The following is a 21,364-nucleotide window of genomic DNA, read 5'->3' as shown; positions in this document are numbered from 1 at the left end:
TATTTGCAATAGGAAGGATGGAGTGTGACCCCATCCCAGCCCAGTTTAGAGACTGGGAAATGGGAGGGGGCTGGGACTTCCTCAGGATGTGGAGGAAACTGAATCAGATCTTCCACTTCCCAGGCAAGCGCTTTCCCCCCAGGTCATCAGGACAACATGGCCACTGGCTTTGCTTCTTCCCTAGGTAGTTTATTGCTATCCCTTGCTGAACTGGGAATGTTCAGACCACTTATAGCAAATCAAGCCCTTCCAGAGAGAAGCATTGAACTGATTCATTTATCCAAAAACTATGGTATCATCATGTGTAGCAATGCCATTAAAGGTACCCAAGCCAGCCTCTGGGTTTAAGAAAAGTGTCTGAGCACCTATGCTGCCCAGGCCGGCTTTACGTTAATTGCTTAGGGAGTCTAGTTTCTTAAATTTGGCTTATAAAGGAATAAAGCTACCTGAATTGTGAGCCTGGACATTAAGCTCTCTGACTTTGTCTATATGCTGTGCAAAACATGAGCCTGAGCACATACTGAAGTTCAGACTCAGGCACGGCTTTAAGGAAAAATTTGGAGAACGCTGGAGGAGAAGATGAGAAACCATGAGCAAAATGCATCTGCAGTGTGAACATGAGCACACGACCTTTTGCCTTGACTGGTCACATCTAGGGTAAGAGCCTCTGCCATGCTCCAGCCTTGCTGTGAGTGTCAGCGAAGAGGCAGTGCCTCCACCATTAATACTAGTAGATGTTTCACCTTTCACAGGAAGCTAAAAGCAGCCATAAAGTCAACTCTCTTGTGATCATTTTATAGAATTTATGTCATTTGGCACTTGCCCCAAAGTAAATGCTAATACAGGTTTCTGCACTTATAGGCCTTCTTAATTTCTAATGGCACATTATGATAGTTTTTCTATCAACACAACATTTGTGTCAGGAAGTCACACAGTTATATTAGTTTCTAGATAAGATAATATAATTGCACTGATGTCAAATCTGAGAGAAAGAAGTCAAGAATAAGGAGTTTTATTTATTGACACTAACTTTTTATTCCTACCTCCTTGCAGGTTTTTACTTGAGATTAAAAGCCAAGATTCGGTGGATGATCAGAATGTCCTGGCTCTTCTTAACCTGGCTCTTCTTAACATTCTGGATTTGTAAATATTTTGGGGTGGGACATGCATTTCCCTTTCTGTAAAATAAACCCCCTAAAACTAAATACGAAATATGTACTTCTTCTCCTCTGAATTTGATGAAACGATGGAAAATATAAAATTTTCCTAAATGACAAAGATAGATAGATAGATATATTTTATTCTATCTCAATAGAGCTGCTGAAGAGGTAGTGAATAGAACAAAGTGAATGGGACAACAAACAGTGTGAAAATCTGGAAGCCAGCCTGGCTTCCGTTAGCAGTTTCAACTGAATATAAATCTTCTCAGATATTTTTCAATATCATTAGATCATATTCTCTCATGGAAAACTGTTCTTCTAGAAAATTTCAGTCCATTCCTAATCAGAACAAAATAGACCATGAGTATTTTTTCAACTGTTCCTTAAACAAAACCTGGAAATCTAATTGATAATAAATTTACAATTCTATTGAAATTTAAATACGTTCTTCTTTGATTATTTAGCTAAAATCCTGCTGGGGATCCTTGTTGTTTTTTAATGACTCGGGGCTTGCAGAACATTATATTTCATAACAAGACAATTTAGTGTAGATAACATTGACTCATGGTGTTTTATCCTCTTCTGCAGGGTAATAAAACATGTCGTACTGTCTTAGACATGGAGACTTTTCCAAGATAATGTGCTAAAAGCAAAGGATTTTGCCTGTACACCACTGATGACACTAGTTTTGTCACTGACTTCACTAAGAGAAGGACCGGAAATAGAACGAGAATGTTTAACCGTAATTCTGTGAAGACCATACATTTAGAAGCCCTTTAATTTCCATCAGGTCTTTTCTTCCTTATATCCTTGCCACACACAGTGTTATTTTGGCCAACCACCATTACAAATCGAGTGAATAGGTGTGAACTATGTGCCGTACTTAGCATTTTTAATATCTAAAACAGAATGCACTGTTCCCAAAGAGCGATAAAAGTGTCTGCATCCTAAGGGCATTTTTATATTTGCATTTGGAAAATATTCCTCCCTTCACAGCTGTTACCCAGCCAGAAAACAATGCGTGAACACAGCCAACAACCTGGAGTCAAAAGGAGCTATTTATTTCCTTGCTATGGTCCAAGGTGTTTGCAGGATTGCTGGCTATAGTTTCCTGTTTTTTGGACACTTCTTAAAAGTGGACCTTTGGGGAAGCAAATTATTCTGAATTTGCACTAACTTCAGAGCAATGTCATTGATTTCCCTAAATTAGTCCTGGTTTCTGTCCCTGTGGCTCAGTTTCTTCTGTATTTTATGAAACAACACAACGTAACTCAATGCCTGTTCAGGTATGGAGGTATCCGTACCTTTTATATTCAACACTGGGAACACCTTCAGTTTTATGAAGTCTTCAGAGAGATCAGTGCAACTGTAGGTGACACCTGAGATATAACCATGTGTCCAAACGCATGTCTTTACCTCTTGCACTGTTCTATTTCATGACAGGAAAGCAGTATTTATTGCCAGGTGCGTGTGCCCATTTCGCCTTACCGCAGCGCAACTTTCGGCAGGCTGTTGGCAAGCTCTTGGAAGCCAAGCAATTCATAATGGGCTCTTTATTGATAGCCAATTAATTTATTGATAGTCTGCTTCTACAGAACAGCTTTCTCAAAATATATCTCAGTGAATTTTAGGAGTTCTGGCACCTCACAGAGCACGTTCCCTTTGAGCTGAATCAGAGACAAATTTGAATGTGTTGCCATACTGCAGTGTTTTAAGTAATTTTTTTTCTGGAGGTAAGTGCATAGTATACTTAGGAAATTTAGGAAATGTAGGAAATAATTCAGGAAATAATCCTAAATGATTAAGCGATATTGACACTCATAATTGATAGTCTCTTCTCTTCAAATGTAAAACAGAGTTATTACCTCTCCTGCCATCTTGTTTGCATGATCATTTTATAAACCTCTAACGTGGAAGTGCCCTGGCCTGAGGTTTCTGCAAGTGGAAAAAAAAAAAAATTAGTTTCCATACTGAAGCAACCCACACACTTACTACAGACATCAGATTTTTTTCAGGATCTATGCAATTCAGGGCTCAGTATAGCTCCAGCTGGGCACTGATAAGCCTCTTCTTGACATTTTCAACACAGCTGCTCTCTTGGTGTTATCACATACCTACTGTCAGGCTCGGTGGGTTACAAAGGCAGGATGGCATCCTGGCAGACTTGGCACTACAACAGGACTATAGCCCATCTTCCTTTGTGCACCTTGTACTTGCATTAGATTTTGAATTCTTACGGTGTCAATACTTCCCAAAATTCACATAACTTCAGCTGTAGTATGCCTAATCATTAATAATGACAGTTATAGTAAACATAATATAGGTATAGTTCAGTAGATTGAATTAAACAAATAATGTTTAATAAAGATCAGGTTTAAATCTCACTAGATCCAGGGGAATCGCTGTCTTTTAAGCTTTACCAGTGAATTTGTTTGATTCCTGTGTTTGGGACACTCACTCATGTCTTCACCTAGAAAACCATTCACAGATATTTATTTATTCAGTAGGTCAAAATTGATCTTGAAATGTAAATATTTTAAGACCAAACAGGGACTGTTCATAGGATGTAGTACTTTTAAAAAATATGATCCAATGAAAGATGTTCTTGAAAGTTGTTGGCTTGCCTCTTTTACTGTTCAGGATGTGTGAATTCATGCATAATTCAAGTTTTGCCTTTCCTGGAGGGTTTCCTAGCATTTACAGAATCAGTAAAATTATCAGACTGTAAAGAACTACAGAGCAAAAACTTATTAAATTAAAGTGTTTTTAACTATTTTTTTTTCTTTTTATTGCTTCCTTCTGTTAATACTCAATACCCTGTGGACATCTAAGGACAGTGCTGTGCCTTCTACAGATTTGCTTGTCCCACTTTCGAAGCTAACTTGTGCGAGCTTACCATCCACAACCCTGAGGATCTGAGGTTGTCCTATTGACAGAACCAGAGCCAGAACAAGGAATGGGACTCTAAAAAGGATGACCAAAGATTATGTAATTTCATCTTTTGGTCATCATTTCTCATGTTCACTATTTTTCTTAAGAAATATATATAAAACTTACATGCATAAAAATAGAAATATATTTTGGTGGGGAAGGAGTATACTGTAGGAATTTCTGTATTTAAGAAAAGAGCACAGCACTGAAGAGCTGAGTCTACAGAACAAGAAAAACTTGTAAAATTCATAATTAAAATGAATTAATGAGGAAATTACTGATTTAAGAGCTACTCAACTTCAGCTGCTATTAGACTGGAAACAATTTTACGGTTATCTATACAAATTTTAATTATGTCCTTTTTCTTTTCAAACATGGATTTTCTAATCACACAAATTGATGGAGAAATCTGTCTGATCAATTATACCACACACCATTTTACAGTACCTGTAGTGGAAAATATATTTCCACATATGTAGTACTAATCATTAATACCCAACATAGATTCCATCTTATTCCATCCATATCATCCTAATGATTTTTCATCCCACTTGCAGTAAATATTGGTCTCTATTGCTGGATTGACTCTAACGATGTAGAAAACAATTATGTTAGGAAAAAGTTAAAAATCAGAAAAAGTTGTGTCATGAATAATACTAATACCACAACATATATGTATAAGGGAATGACTGTTTTATTTTTCTTCTTATTTTACCAATTTGCAGTTAAAGAAAAAAAGTCTACACATCACATATTCTGAGGAAATGATAGAACTTCCTGTTCTCTCACATCTGGAACATTAGCAAGCTCAACCTCCAAAAAAATAGAGGCTAAATAATTTACCACGCTGTTTATGTCAAAGATCTCCTTCCAGAATTAAAGGAAATCTATTTGCATGTTTCTAAAGGCATTGTTCCTTCAGTCTGTGATGTTCATCAGTCAGGTTTGCTGCTTTTGTTTTTGTAATCTAAATAAATATAGTTCAATGGTTTGGAACTCCACGGTTATCCCAGTGGATTGCTCTATATCTATTGTGTAAGGCAGAACTAGGGGAAGCAAAGGATGACTAATTTTTTGAACATGAGATGGTGGAAGCAAGTGGAAATATCTACATTCTGCTACAAACTGCCAATTTTTAAGACTCTTGTAAAGCCTAATGATTCAATAGTTTCTGCATCTCTCACAATTAAGTTTGTATTTTCCACTTTCACTGATTACTTCTACAATTTTCTTTGACTAATTAATTCATCAGATATTGCTAGAAATTTTATAAAACACCTCTCATTTACTTGTGGTAGGTATGTGAATACAGGCACCTACCAAACAATAACTACTGGGTGTAAATCGACACCTAGCTTGCAAGAATACGATCACAAAATCATGGCCTAAGTGAGAAACAAGTGTTGAGATAAGGGAGAAACAACCACTGAGAAACAGTGCTTGGAGAGTGAAAGCCAAGGAAAATGCGATACAATATGCTGACAGAAGGAGTTAAAATGCAAATGGCTTGCTTTTTTTTTCCTGATATACCCTAATTCTTAAAAATATTTTTAAAATTGGAAAAATTCTGCAAAGCAATTACAGCTTAACTAAAATAAGCTGTACCGAATTCTGTGTAGTCCTTACTTGTCAATGGTTTTCATAGTAAAGCAAACATCTGAGAAGGTTTGTACCTTGAGCAGACCTTTACAGGAATGAGATTTTCCATTTTGTGGAAAATTATACAAAATGTGTTTAAAACTGTAAACAGAGAATTTTAAAACTTCCTGTTATTTCCTATGAACCAGGATGTTTCTCTATTTCCTACCAAAATAGCATTAAAATTGATTTATACTTGCTCAATGTCTCCTTTTTAGTAAAATATAGAAAAAAAGATAATTTGGTTGATGCAACCCAGATTGCGGCCCAAAACCACCACCTGTTCTTCCATTGAAATCAAGGTGACTCTGGGCAGGATCACACAGTGCACAACGCAGTGCTGAGCCCAAGACTATAATGCACAAAACCATGGAAGACAATGCATAACTGAAACCAGCTATACAACACCTGGATTTTATTCTAAGCCTGTCCCTTACACTGTCTACAGTAAAGGAAGAGAAATTGGCTCCTAAGGGAGAGAAACTGGCTCCTAAGGGCATTTTAGCCTAACTGTAAAACACACATATAAAATAACTAGCCGAATTACCTTTTGAAGAGCTTCTCCTTCTGCAACCGTAGAAGAACCAGCTTAGGCTAAATGTCTAAATCACAGAATTTCCAATTTTAAGACAGTTAAATTTGGAAGAGAGAAATACTTAATTATTATGTTTTATTATTGGCTTGAGACGGCCACAATTTCACCCAGTCTTTTTGTACGCAAATAATATGGCCGTTGATGCTTAAATATGCAGCTGCTTCCACTGAGAGAACCTCAGAGTTTCATAATACCACTGAAGACCAAATTCTTCCAGGGATCCCCAGAAGATATCTAGAGTTCATTGCCATCCCCACACTATTTCCTGAAAACTATGTCCGGTAGACAGTGTTCATAGATATCTCGGGGAACTCCGCCTCACAATGTTGCCTAATGCAACGCATGTAGCTCATGGCAATTTTTATTCCCAGTGAAAAATATGAAATGTGGTAGTATTTGGCCCCTTTGAACATCACGAATAGCTCAACTAAAATTTGGTCAAATTCATCATCACAGAGTAGACATTGTGTTTCAGCCTATAGAGGAAAGGTTTGGAAGACAAAGGGCAAAGATTGAATTGTTCTTAAAGCTGTGTAGAAGGCCAATGCAAAGTGATTGAGGAGAAGGGTGGGACATTTCCATTTCCTTGAGTAAACCCATGAATTAGCCACTGAACTTTGGACGCTGAGAAGATATGAGACTTAAGAGCACAGAAGTGGCAGCAGGAATAGTTAAGATGGGAAGTGATTAAGGCATGAACAATGTGAGGCTGGAAAGTACTGCAACAGGCCATTGGGAAATAACGATTACAGTGTCAGCACTGAACTGCCGAATATTTTCTACTGACTGAAGCGGGACCCAGAATTTCTTTGTCACATTTGGCTTGCCAATGTGACGCCTGTCTACAAGAAAGGCCGGAAGGAGGATCCTGGGAACTACAGGCCTGTCAGCCTGACCTCTGTACCGGGGAAGATTATGGAGCAGTTGGTCTTGAGAGTGCTCACAGGGCACCTGCAGGACAACCAAGGGATCAGGCCCAGCCAGCATGGGTTCATGAAAGGCAGGTCCTGCTTGACCAACCTGATCTCCTTCTATGACCAGCTGACCCGCCTAGTGGATGAGGGAAAGACTGTGGACGTTGTCTACCTGGACTTTTGTAAAGCCTTTGACAGCGTCTCCCACAGCATTCTCCTGGAGAAACTGGCAGCTCGTGGCTTAGACAGGTTTACTCTTCGCTGGGTGAGGAACTGGCTGGATGGCTGAGCCCAGAGAGTTGTGGTGAATGGAGTTAAATCCAGCTGGCGGCCGGTCACAAGCGGTGTTCCCCAGGGCTCGGTTCTGGGGCTGGTCTTGTTCAATATCTTTATTGATGATCTGGATGAGGGAATTGAGTGCTCCCTCAGTAAGTTTGCAGATGACACCAAGTTGGGTGGGAGTGTTGATCTGCTGGAGGGTAGGAGGGCTCTGCAGAGGGATCTGGACAGGCTGGGGACCTTTCTCAAGACCGAAGTTTGTGTAATCTAAAACTTGGAAAGACGTTTTGACTAGACTGAGCAATCTGCTGACCTTTCAGAGACATGCTCTTGGTAAATTCATGTGTACCAAAGGTACTGGAGCTGATTTACTATGAAGCAAGGCAACGTCTGCTCAAGGAATGCCCCAATTTGATGAGGAATGTGAATCTGCTATTTTTACAGGACCCTGAGAAAGTTACACAGCCATCTCATATTGTACAACCCTAAAGCTCTTTCATATCCAACTATTAAAAACATTCCATAGATACAAATTAGCATCACAAATGCTAAAATACTGCTAGCATTCAGGCAGTGAAAATGTTGTAGGCAAAATGTTAAGTTAAACATATGCTTATAGGGAATGTTGGGGCTGGAGGGGTCTCCATGTCATAATTCTCCAGCAGCTCCAAAAGTTCTTTCACGGAGACAGACACACACTCTACAACAAAGGCTTTCGCAGAAAGCTTTCTCTTTTCTCCTGTAAATGGAATTTATCATTCATTTTCTCACTAGAAGATAACTTTTAAGCCACCGTTCACACTCTGTCATTCCACCAGTTCAGTATTTTACTTTAACGTTGTCATCTCAATAAAAATATTCTCAGATGTGGCTCCATGCATTCGTAGAGCATTTAGCACCACTTGAAAATGCTCGTCCATTATTCAGTTGTCTCTAAATAAAAACCTTGCCTGGTAAAAGCAGATTCGTTAAGAGTAGGTAGCACCACTTAAGCATGGCCATGTCTCTTACAGTAAATCCAGATAGTTCCATCACAGGACACTTCATGAAGCCATGCAATTTTTCTTCTGACTTCTCACATCACCTTATTACATCAAAATAATAGACAGGGAGCCGTCCCTGTGTTCACTTCATTGCAAGAACCACAATTCAGGTCACCCCTGTTGTCACAGCCTGCGCGGGATGGAGACACTTTCACTCTGCACCAGCGCTGCCTCCCACATCAAATCCTGCCGCATCCAGCTCACGAGGGGTACGTTCACCCGTGGGAGCTGGAAGGGCTTCCCAGCTGCAGGACCCACACACCCCACCCATGCTCGGGAGGGTGCTGGGGCTGCCCTGTGTCCCTCCCCACCACGATGTGGCTCCCACGGGAAGGCAGCCTAGCCAAGCTGCACATTCCTGACAGATCCAAGATACAAGACACATAAACAGGCAGCATAGCCCTTATTCTGTTCTCAGTTACCCAGACATTAAACAACCCCCAGACGTCTATTGTGTAGGGATTGTATCTTGATGGGTAGAAGAACAAAGAAATGTGTCAAAACACACAGGAAAATTTCTCCCCACATGTTCACATTTTTCTGAATCTTAATTAAATAAGCTCAGGTGGATTACCCTGATTGTTTACACTTGAACTTTTAATCAGCTTAATATTCCATAAACCTGACTACACACGCTATTGATTCACGAATTTTTAAAAATGGGTGCATTTTCTTTCAAGATGCAGATGTTAGTATAATTCAGTACTAACAGATCTCTCAGTATGAATAAACAGGAATTCGTGTTTATGCATGATACAGAGAATTGTGTAGGGAGTTCTCCTCATGAAAATGGTAAACTAAGCCCAACTTAATTACATCTTGAAAGCCAAAGGGAAGTATGTTACTATCTTATCCTGCAGGACACAGGGTAATTTAGAAAAACAGTGGCATACTAGTGATAATGTAAACAGAAATACAAAATCAGACTAGTCAATAGTATTTGGCATGCTTCATACCTGTAGAGAACCACTTTCATGTACAGTCATGACTTTCTGGCTTGCCTACTTATTTAAAAAAAAAAATTAAGTCCGTTTTTTAAAGCTATCCTAAAGTACTCTCCACCATATAATACTGGAACATGAAATGAAATGCGTACTATATACTCCTTTACTCTGAGACAGTTTATACAGGTTCTAGACTAATGTTCTGCAATGAAACAGAGAGAAAGCACTCATAAAGACAATTGCATTTTCTTTCTTCTAACACGGAATTAGGAGCAATAAGCTTTCTCTCTTTCCTTGCCTGATGACAAAAGGCTGTAAACCAAGATATTAAGAAATTGGGACAAAAATAAATCTGAGCACCAGAACATAAATAACATAGTACGGAAGACTCTGCTGATGTTGTGAAAGCATTTTGGACACATATTTGGTTTGCTTCGTGTTTTGAATGATTTTTTTTTTCTGAAGGTGGTTCCAAAAGGGGCTGAGCACAGTCTGTCTCTCTTCTTTTTTAGCAGCAAGACAATTTCACAGCCTAGACAAATCCCCCTGCTAAATTTTTAGGCTAGAAGTACAGTAAACTGTCCCTGTAAGTGGAAATAATGCATTATATTATTAGAGTAATTTTGGCATCTAGCTTCTCCTATTCATTTATTCTCACCCAGAAGAATTCTTCTTCTCTGGTTGAGTTGAGCTGATACATCTCCAGCTAAAATACCTGCAATTTGCAAAGTAGATATCCTTGCAGTCAGCATATATTAATAGTTTTGAGACCAGAACAGTCAGTGGTGCTGTCTACCTTTGCACAGTATCAATGTGGTTAGCAGAACCACTCTATAAATAAGCTTTGGTTTCTGTGTTCTCAGCTTTTTCAGTGTCAGGAGGCTGGAAATTAAAGCCTGCAAATCACAGGGATGTGCCCTAACCAGCCAACATGGGGAAGAAGTAGGATATTGTGGTTTTTACTGGCACACAATACAAATAATCTAACTGTTTCCACCTTGTTGAAAATTTAAAAAAGACTTAGTTTTATCAAAAGCATATAAGATGACAATTTTTCAGCTAAAATGGCTCAGCCAAATAAAAGCACACAGAGTTAACACCAAAACAATACCCAAGAAGCCTGTGAATACAGCAGTTTATCAAACCTCACGTAAACCAAACTTTAGATGTAAATGGTGTCACACAACCACATGAAAAATAATTACAAACATTTTTACATTCCACAAAATGAAACAGTAACCCCACCACTAAAAAATAAGGGTTCCCTTTTTAAACGGGTGCAGAGGAACCAGGAACCACAACAGCCACCCCCGAGGCTGACACTGTTCTCCCGGCGGTGGCTGAACCTTTCTGTTAAGTCCCTGGTGTTAACTCCGACACGGAACCATGCTGCAGGTCGGCACTCAGCCAGCTCCCATCAAACAATATTTATGTCTCTCTTAATCCGGTCATAAATTGTTAAACTTGATCTGTTGGCGTACCCAAAACAGTTACTTGCCCGCCATAAAAGCGTGCGGCGCATTGCTGGAGGCGTAGAAGAGCTTCTTTTATGTAGCACTTCTAAATTATAGTACTTCTAACTATAAAGTACTTCTTTCTGTTAGGTTTTCAAACTTGTGCTGGTAGATGGAGTGGGTAGACAGAGAGGCTGCCTTTCCTGAATGAATGGAATGAGTCCTCAGTCTTTAATTCTGATCTGGTGAATGGAATTAAAATGCTTAACCAACCACCCGGACAGATGTTAGCAAAGTCATTATCAAACCCAACCTGCTCCCAGAGCTCTTCAAAAACCACCAGCATTCCCTAGCAGTGAGATCGGTTAGTAGCAAGAGAACTGGACTTTGACAGATCATGCATTCCAAAATTCATCTGCTAGACAACATAGGTGGGCACAATTTTACGCAAAATTTAATGCAATTTAAAGCACATTTTAATGCAAAAAATGCTTAAAGTTATGTCTCCTTTCTCTTACTGTCCAAAATCAGAATTTAGAGATCTGTGTTTCTCTTGCAACACTGGACCTCACTGCTGCCTTGTGCCCAGCAAGCAACTCAGCCCCAGTTCCTGCTTCAGTTACCGTACTCGTGTCCCCGATTCTCCTCAGTTCAGAGCGCGGAGAGGTGCTGTGCAGGAACTTCAGTGACGCCAGCTGACATCCTGGCAGAGCTGACACCCTGCTTTGAAAGTTACTGTGAATATAAGAAACTTGAAACAATTATTTTAACAGCGTATTTTCACTATCCAACTCTTTGACCATTAAGAGAGCAACAACTATTGTTTCAGTAGTTAACCTCAATTACTGCATTATACAACCAATAAACCACAAATTTCTTCTTTCATATGGATTTCTACTTCAGTACCTTTCAAATCCTTCCTCACAGAGAAATCAGACCGAATAAGTCCATCTCGCATAGCAAAGAATAGGGCTACGTGCTCGCAGCCTTTCAACCTCTCCATTCCTCAGGCTTTCAAAAGACAGAGCCACCCCGATTTCCACCTGCGAAAGGGCAGCCTCAGAATGCAAACAATTTCTTTGTGCTGAATCTCGCTTCGCTTTCTCTGAACTTGAGTTGACATGATGTATTTGGCCGAGCTGTGCATGGACTCTAAAGGCCAAGCTCCCTCTCTCTGCCAGGCATGCTGAGATAAAAACACAGACAAGATTCATTGTTCCTGTAACTTCTGTACCTGGGAAACATAAAACCCGGGCAGTGCTCGGCTTCTTTTGGACACTGTGTGTAAAATCCACTAGACTCAGAGCACATGAGAGGCAAAATTCCTCTCCATCCAGATTGTGTTTTATAAATTCCTACTATACAGGTTATTAGTGGAGATCTGTATAATGCCCAAGGGGAAAAGACAATGCTGCTTTGATATCAGGCTTTTTCCCTTCCCTGCCTTCCATATTTACCCCTTCTCTACCACTTCAGCTTGAGCCGTGCTGCTTACCTGCTTTTGCCACAGCATGTGCTTTCTTGCAGTGGCATTTAGCAGCCGTCAGGACATGGATGCCCAGAGCACACACGCTGCCAGGGCAGATACGAGAGAGCGAGTTCATCGGTGGGAAGGATGGCAGAGCCAGTACTGTACTCTTCTAATTACTTATTTGTTAGTCATAGTTTGCAGACATCACAGAAAAATTAACTTTGCAGCCTCTTCAAACATCACATGCCGTGGAGGCATGTGGCACTTCCCTGCAAACGTGGGAATGTTTGGCCAGCTTTCCCCACTGCCCAACCGGCCCGTACAGAGCACTCAGCAAGCAGCAAAAGATTTCAGCTGTTGAGAACATACTAATTACAAAAACATGTTTCTGTTCATCACGTCAGGCTTCAGCTCTGTTTCTGAATTTTCTTTAGATTTTTGTTCTCCGCCCACTCCTTGGTGAGCTCTGGGTAAATGCTCACATTGTCTGTTGTTAATCTTCCTTGCCTACATGATGGTAATTGGGTTTTGATCAGTGTCTGAACAAAACCACCTTTGCTGGATGGGTCATGAGATAGGGTGGAATTTATGAGGCATCTTTCTCCAGATTATATTGCCTTCAGCTATGTTCTGTCAGAGACACTCTGTAATATTCTGTAAATACATGCTCTTTCATGTCACAGTGATCTGGAAATAATGTCTCTGAATGGAACAAAACAGAAAGAAAAGACATTTTCTCACAGGCCTGTCTTAAAGTGGTTTCTTTAAAAATACCAGAATTATCTGTATCTTATGTATGACAGACAAGGGTGAGCCTTTTTTTTCTTCTGAGACCTATCAGAGGGACAGTTAGACTACACAGCCCTTGTGTTGCAACTGCATTCTCATTTATTTTTTAAAGATTCCTCCTAGCCAGCTCCCTGCAGGAGGTCTTTCCAGGCAGACTGAGCATTTTCAGTAACGTAGATCCCAGCCAATCTGCAGAATGCCTGGCCCTAAAGGTTGCACTGCTATTTGTACTGGTAACAGTTCTGGACGGGCTTGTGCTTCATCCCTATGCACTCACTGTGGGTAGCAATGGACCCTTCTGCGTCCCTTTGCACCTCATCTTTCCTCCCAGCATTAACAAAGATCATCACAGGCAACAACACAACGGTGAAACCAGTCATCTGCTTCCTATCAATAGGATGGGCAAGCAGTAAGCTAGGAAAAGAGTGGTGGTTTTTTCGACCCTAACCATTCCATTGACCTGATCTACTGCAAATCAAGGACTGCGCAAAAATGTGTCTCCCCTGGAGCAAGAGAAGAACTAGTAAACAACCTGACATGTTGCTCTTTCATCAGAATTTGTGGTGATCCCAGAGTTGAGTCCTTACTGATTTTTCAAACTCACTGTGAGGATGCAGGTTGCATCTACCCTACCACACACAACAGGCAGAGTCTATTTGAAACAGCTTTCACATTGCTCATAGCTTTCCCTACCAAGCATGTTGAACAGTACTTTTCCTTTTTACAAATCAGTTCAAGAAGCAAAGGCTACACCAATGAGGCAAAGTAAGTGAATAAAAAGATTTAATATACTGTTTCTGAGAATTTGGGTACTCGTACAATGTCACCAGGATGTGGTCTATAAAATCAACCTGAAAGAAAAGGAAAGTTTGCCAGAAAGTTTTGAATTTTTATGATACAGCTGCAAGTTTTGTATACAGTATTGTGCAGCACACACTAAGAGGTTTTTAAACGGCACCCTGGGCACGTATAAAGCCAAATGGGTTCCCCGGTATGCTTCACAGGATTAATAAACATGAGCCTGACAAAACTGCATTTCATTCCCACAAAATGAAATGGTAATGAGTCACACCGATAAAGACAATATAGCACAAAAAGCACAGATGCCTTGCCAGAAGTTACATACTGAGGAAAACAAAGCCTTGGTCTATCAGCTCTCAGTTCAGCTGACCATACTCCTACTTTCCTGTTCATGTCAGAAGGTCCTCAAAAGCTGTGTTCTCCTGTCTTTTGCTTCTCTTTTACTAATAAATTTGAAGTAAACTAGAAAGTCTACAAAGAGCTAAACAAATCTAAAATACTCAGTTAAGGCACCAAGATAAACGTGGAGCTGCTGAAATGGAAAACAGAATGAGTCATAATCCAAGAAACACCTCAGGCTTGCTATGCTTTCAGTATAGTATGTCAATATTACCTAATAAACTTGATATTCAGAGGTTCAGAGTGCCCAGCATACATTTTAGATAGTCACCAAAACAAAGTGTAGATATAGATGCACCTTCATTGCCCTTGTACTTTGGGGATGAGAGAGATGCTTCCCAGATGTTTCCTTAGAAGCATCCCAGGAACCTTGTCAGAGCATCGCCTGGCCCACTGTGAACAGGATTTTTGAGGAACCAGAGCTCAGGTCGAGGGAAAACTGCCTCAAAGGGCAAGATGGGACTAAGCCTCAGGAGTGGCGTAGAATTCAGAGTATTGCCTGGGTTGTTTTACCATATATAGCCTGGACACCGTCATTGAGTACTTTGACAGTCAAGTCTCTGATTCTGCCCTTATTCCCAAAGGTTCAGCTGGAAAAGCTGGAGCTCTGACTTATTTCAGCTGTAGGACTAACAGGCTTCTCACTGGAGGATGGGAGTCTTTACACAGAATTCTTTGTCAAAGAGGAAAAGAAGCAAGCCATAGAAAAGCGATAAAGGGCATCAATGAAGGAACATGAACACACATTAAAAAAAAAAACACCAAACTCTCAGCTATAAATTGAAGCAGCCAACTGAAAATAAAAGGGCCAAACCTTCAGCTGGCATAAACAGAAGCAATGGAGGCCAAGCATTTATTCTGATTAATCTTAAAGCTATAATGCCTAAGTGATCCCATACTAAAAAACTAAATGTATTGTTTGCAATACAAACAAAACAGTTTTGAGCTGTTTTCAGAAACACATCGTGTCAAAAAGACAGGAGGTGAAAACCTATCTGGAGATGACCTTCCTCTTCGTGTGCCTGCCAGGAATTTGACATGCAGTTGTAGCCGTCTAACTATCAGTAAGATGGAGGGAGAAAATGGAAAGAGTCCAGAAAACAGCAAAAATGATCAGAGCGCTGGAGAGACTCATACACAGTGAGTGACTAAAATAGAACTGGATTTTTAAGACTTTGGCTCTATGACAATTAAAGAGATACAGCAATCTACAGCTTGAAAGGCATGAATACAAAAAGAGAGGGACTTTTATGGCAAAAGAGGAAGGGCAATTAAATAAGAAAAGAAAAATGCATGCTGGATCTCCAAAATAGACTGAGTAGGTTCCCAAGCATGGAATGTGTAAGAGATCTGCTAGTCTAGCACTAACAGTGTTTTCTTCTCCCAGACTGTCTACAGTAGGTCTCCTAAAAATGTCTTCTTCCTGTTCTTGTTAGTTCATCTCCATAATTCAATGATCCTGCCTAACAAAACAGCATAGCTGGCATTTTATTCAAGGATCATCTAGCTCTGATCCAAACAGTTGTGGAGAACAAACCGATCCCTAACCTAGTCACTGTTCTCTGCTGTGTGTCCTACCACCGCTTCCACAGGCACAAACACTGAAGGAAATTTTAAGGTGCAAGCATCATATACATAGAATTTCTTTCAGCATTTGTTGAACTCACTGGGTGCTGCTGATTCATTTAGGCAAGAGTTTCCTTATTCCATCTGGATTTAGTAGAAAGCTATGTGACAGACAGACAGAGAAAAAGCACGCAGCCTTGGGAGGGAGTGGCCTAGAGGGAAAAAACCCAGAAGCAGCCAAGTGAAGGTTAGTCACAGTTTGCTAGACTTTGACTACTTATCATGTACATCCTGTCTGGAAAGTAACTTTGCATTTTATCTGCTCCTATCATTTTCTTTTGGATAAGCTGGACAGGGCAAAACACTGTAACACATATACATTTGCAGATATAATGTATATATATGTATATATATTATATGCATGTGTGTGATAATGCATGGACTAGTTGCATGGGCACCACAGGGGCCGTCGAAGTGACGCTAGAGAATTCTTACAGAGAGAAGGAATGTAATCCAAGTGCACCATCAAGAATGGGAACAACTACACTCATTTGACTCGAAATAGTTAGCAAAATTATCAGTTGCTCACATGAGCATTTGTCTTCCATTCTCTCCTCATAACTCTTCTCAGTGTTGTTTTCAAAGTAGGTATGTTTAAATTGTATGCTGTTTAAAAAAGTATTCTGTAAATTCTACTTTTCGCAAAGCAGCATCCATTTTCATAAAATGTTTTTTCCTCAAAAATTACTTAATGACTAATTTACCTAAAGAAGTCAAGATTCAACCAAGACACTAGAGTATAAAAAGATAAATAAAGTATACATTAAGAAGAAAAACAACAATAGTGTTTGTGAAGCATTCCTTGAGCAAGTAAAAGTGAGACCTTTATGAACCCTAAGTGTAGGAATGGACAATGCCCTGGAAAGGAAAAACTCATCACCCGGTAGGCAGATGACCCATATATATTTCTGGCTTTCCAGTAAGTCATTCTAAAACTATATGATGAATAAGAATGGAAAATAATTTTTCTATATTTTAGCAAAAAAAAAGGTTTTGGTTTTTCTCCAAGGTTGGACTAATTTATTGCTGAGAATGTCCTAAATTCCTTGGAGACTTTCTGGCTCATCAACATATTGCAAGCAGACCAAAAATGCATTCCTAGGATAAGTAGTTTATCAGATCGTAAGTATTTTTGTAAAGGAACTGCACGAGAGAATGACCTAATTCAAGCATAACGTGCTCAGTATTCCCCTTCTATACCCAAAGCATGAAAAGCGCAGAAACCTGTGAGAAGATCAAAGAGCTTTCAACTTAGAAAGCTGTTAAATAGCAAGTTGCAGAAATCATCTAGAAAGCTTAGTGGTAGTAAACCCCTGAAGTGTGGTTTATGAAATGCAGACTATATACCATGCTAGTCTAAATCAAGTGACTGTCACATTTAAAGTGATGGACAGCTTTCATAAACAGATCTGAGGTGCATTTGATGCAGCTGCTGAATGGACAGGAATCGGCATCTTCAGACAAGAATTATCAGGGTTTTTATCAAATGTCCAAAGCACCTAAGCTCGTGGCAGCTATTGAAGAGTTGAAGGCTTTGCTTTTCATTTTTTCAAAAGTCATCCACCAAAGACAGCACTCTGCTTCACACCCCCAGTCAGCACCTGCTTCCCACCAGACATTAGCATCCTGCAAAGCAACACTCCATCAACAGAAGTATAAAACCACCATTAGCAGAGTCCTAATTAAACCAGAGCATTTAGCAATCTCCAGAAAACATGGTGCGGTCCAAGTTAAAGAGCTGGACCCTCCATCACTGACAGCTAATCACAGAATGTTTGCAACAGAGAGTGGCCAAGCACAGTTACTGCTCTTATAATGATTTTCCATCAGAATCTGGTTTAACTGTTGGATGCTCACAGAGCAGTCATCTGGTCCTTCCTGCAGATCCCACCAGCACCAGAGCTGTTTCCATATCTCCTCCACAACATCCCTTTTCCCTTTTCAGTTCAGTGGTCAAACAGCACAAGCTCTGAAGTTCTGATCAACGCTCAGGTTCTGGTTTCACTAGTTGGCTACACCAAACTTTAATGCCTTTCTTTGCTCTGCTTATATGAATAAACAGTCATAAACACTTGGGTTACCACATTTTAACGAGCTACCACCAGTCAGCTGAACAGTAGCAGCTGCCTGTTTGACCACCGTGCTGCGAGGGTAAAGCAGATGGTTTTCCTCCCCAGCTCTGGCAGGTCTGGGGCACGAATGGGCTCATGAGCTTCCACCCAGCGCTGAGCACCTCTCCATACCCTACACCCCTTTCACAACCTTCTACAACGCGCAGCTGGCCCGCGTCACATGAACCTGTCTTAAATACTTTCTCAAACCCCATTAGGGTTCCTTATAATCTTGAACACACTTATGCACGTAGGAAACGTTGATTATAACTGTCCCTGTACTGCTGGAAACATTGGAGTACATCTCACACGCGCAGCCAGCCCCCAAATCCCAACCTGGGACCTTTTTCACTAGATCATCACTTATTTCAGCATTCAAATCTGGATCCCAGTGAGTCATTGTGAGTTCTACCCTGTAACGTATGCTGACATATTAATAACAGCTCTGCTGATAAATCCTGTAAACTGCAGTGAGAAGCAAAAACTGAAAAAAAAAAATTAAAACAGACAAGAATGACTTATGAAAACACAGTGAAAACGTTTCCAGACTTCCACTGATGGGAGAAAAGAAAAAAGAAATATCTATAAATGTCTGAGCCCAGCCCCTTTGCTATTCCCCACGCTCTCCATCTGCTCCCGAGGAACTGTATTCCCATTGTCAGTATTAAACAGCAAACTCTCTCACCCCCTCACTGGAGACCATTTGAGCACTAACTGGTAAATCGTCAAAACAGTAACTCAGGAGACCTCATGGGAGTACTTGCTTTCTTCCTTTCTCATATTAGAAATCAGAGGCTATGCTGAAAGTGACTGTAAACATCTCTATTACCACTAACCTAGCTAGGCTAAAAGAGATCCAGAAAATCCTAAAATCATTTCTGCAACCAGTTTTTGACCTGCACGCATTTGTTGTGTGATCTCTATCCTCCCAAAGCAGCTTGCAGCCTGACACATAGAAAACCAGTCTTCATAGAAGCTTTTGGCTTAAATTCAGCAATGTTGGATATAATTCAGCAAAATAAATAGAAATGTTTAGCTGCAGCTTACATTTATTTAAATTGATTGATCACTGAAAACAGTGAATTTTACACTCCACAGGCCAGAAAATGACAAGAAAAGCATCTGAGAGCAAGGGAGTTTCCATATACAGAGACAGGATCTAATTATACTTTTTCATGGAACAAGTCAAGAGTCAGTGCTTTGGTGGTGAAAAAATAGCATACATATGATGAACCCAGTTTTTCCAAAAGTCTCCCATTAGGTTTTCTTATGCATAGTCTTCAAACAAGTAATTTTGTTTTGGTTTTTTTTTTTTGCTTATATAGATATGGCTACATCAAGACAACGTGTTGGATTTTGCCGTTTAAACCTCTCTATATGTGTCAAATCTGAATATTTAATCTGCCCATGGTGAAAACAAGAAAATCTATATTTAATCCACATCTTTAATCTGCAAGACCCTCCAGGTTTTTCCTTCGTTTTACCCCATCTTGCATACCCCTGAGTACCACCCGAATTCCTCAGTTCACTACACCTGCTTCCTTCATATGGATTTACACCCAGGCACACATTTATCAGAAGGAAAATTGGGAAAAGGGGTTGTAACCTCTCCACCAACACTGCCCGGTTCACCTGCTGAAATAGCTGTGCAGCTGCCTCTCCCTTCCACCCTCATCTCATCATCAGGCAAGGGCTGCAGCAGCCATTTTCACACCTCACTCCTAACGTACACAACTATTTAGAGCCCATCTGCCCTTTTTCTACCCCAGTAGTCTAGCTGTGAAACGGCAGCAACAAAAATTCCCCGGATATATCATAGAGATAGGAGGATAAAATAAGTGACTCTTCTCACAGCTCCTCTGAAATCATTAAGATTTTTCAATACTGATCTTGAAAGGAAAAGAATATATTCAAAGTACACATCTGTTAACACGCCAATGAAATTACAAGAGAAATTAATAGGATTCCTTGCCCTTTATCTCTTTGAAATGTAAAGTGCTATTTATATGATGATCATATGATACATTTAGATGAAGTTACAAATATTTTTTAAAAGGGAAAGAAGAGGGAAAAGAGGAAAAGGACACCTTGAGAGCTGAATATATCCTGACAAGCAAAACAGAATAGATGAGGCCCAACTGGGTCTTGTCTACGGTCTTGTTGCAAAGACTGGGGCGTTTTCTCAAATGCAGAGTGTAATTGTGAAAGCTTCTGCTGACAAACATATAACTGACATCACTGCCACGGTCAGGAAAGACAGTTTCTATCTGTATATAAAGCACTGCAGTAATCAAAGTAATGCTCAATGCTTTAACAGAAACACCCTTATAAAACAAATGTTGAATTGACTCCACATTTTTCGATAAAACTACACATTGGTTAGAGTCTAAATGTAACTGACTCAACCCATTCCTCGCCACAGACAAATATGATAACTTCTTTGCTGAGAACTTTCCAAAAATCTGTATGTGAGCCGAGATATTTCCTCTTATGCTGCATTTCACGCCTCAAAGGAATTACTGTGTGCATGCAAGATGCATCTTCATAATCCTTCTCCAAACCAGTTCTAAAAATTCCCTTTCCAATAATACGTATGAAAATAGTAATAAAACTACTGAGCCTACCACGGCCTTGCTTGTTTCCTGTGATGCCCCATCTATATGTCTGCATCCATCATTCATTCCTGGGTCTATATTTTTTATTACAAGCTTTTTGAGAGACTGTTTGTTGGTCAATGTTTGTGCACTCTGTACCACAGTAAGTTCTGAGAGATTATCCTAGTACAAAGAAGTTGTAATAATGAACAATTTCACCCTTCCACTTGTTAAAAATACAGCGATGAAATGCGTGATGCTTAGAAAATAGAGATACATCAGAGCTCTTCAAGAGCTAATGGTACCTTTAAGCAGAAGTTTAGCACCATAAAGAACTACACCTGGGCCAAAATGTGGAAACACACATACATACACTCGCATTTCATGTCACATGCTATAATTCTTTGTCTGTTACCTATGCAGAGATTTAAAAAAAAAAAAAAACCTCTGTCCAAAGGATGTTACAGAACATTATATAAGATCGGAGAAGATTTCCACCCTGTTTGTGGTGACTGCTCTCTACTCTTACTTTTGTCCTTCAAACTGTTCTGTCCAGTCATGCTGGCAGAAAGCTGAGCCTGATAGCCCTGTGGGGGGGCTTAATCCCCCTTACTG

This window comes from Phaethon aethereus (genome assembly GCF_964289735.1).
Source record: "Phaethon aethereus genome assembly, chromosome: 1".
NCBI classification, from domain to species: domain Eukaryota; kingdom Metazoa; phylum Chordata; class Aves; order Phaethontiformes; family Phaethontidae; genus Phaethon; species Phaethon aethereus.
The sequence above is the reverse complement of the archived record's forward strand: the minus strand, read 5'-3'. Positions refer to the sequence as shown.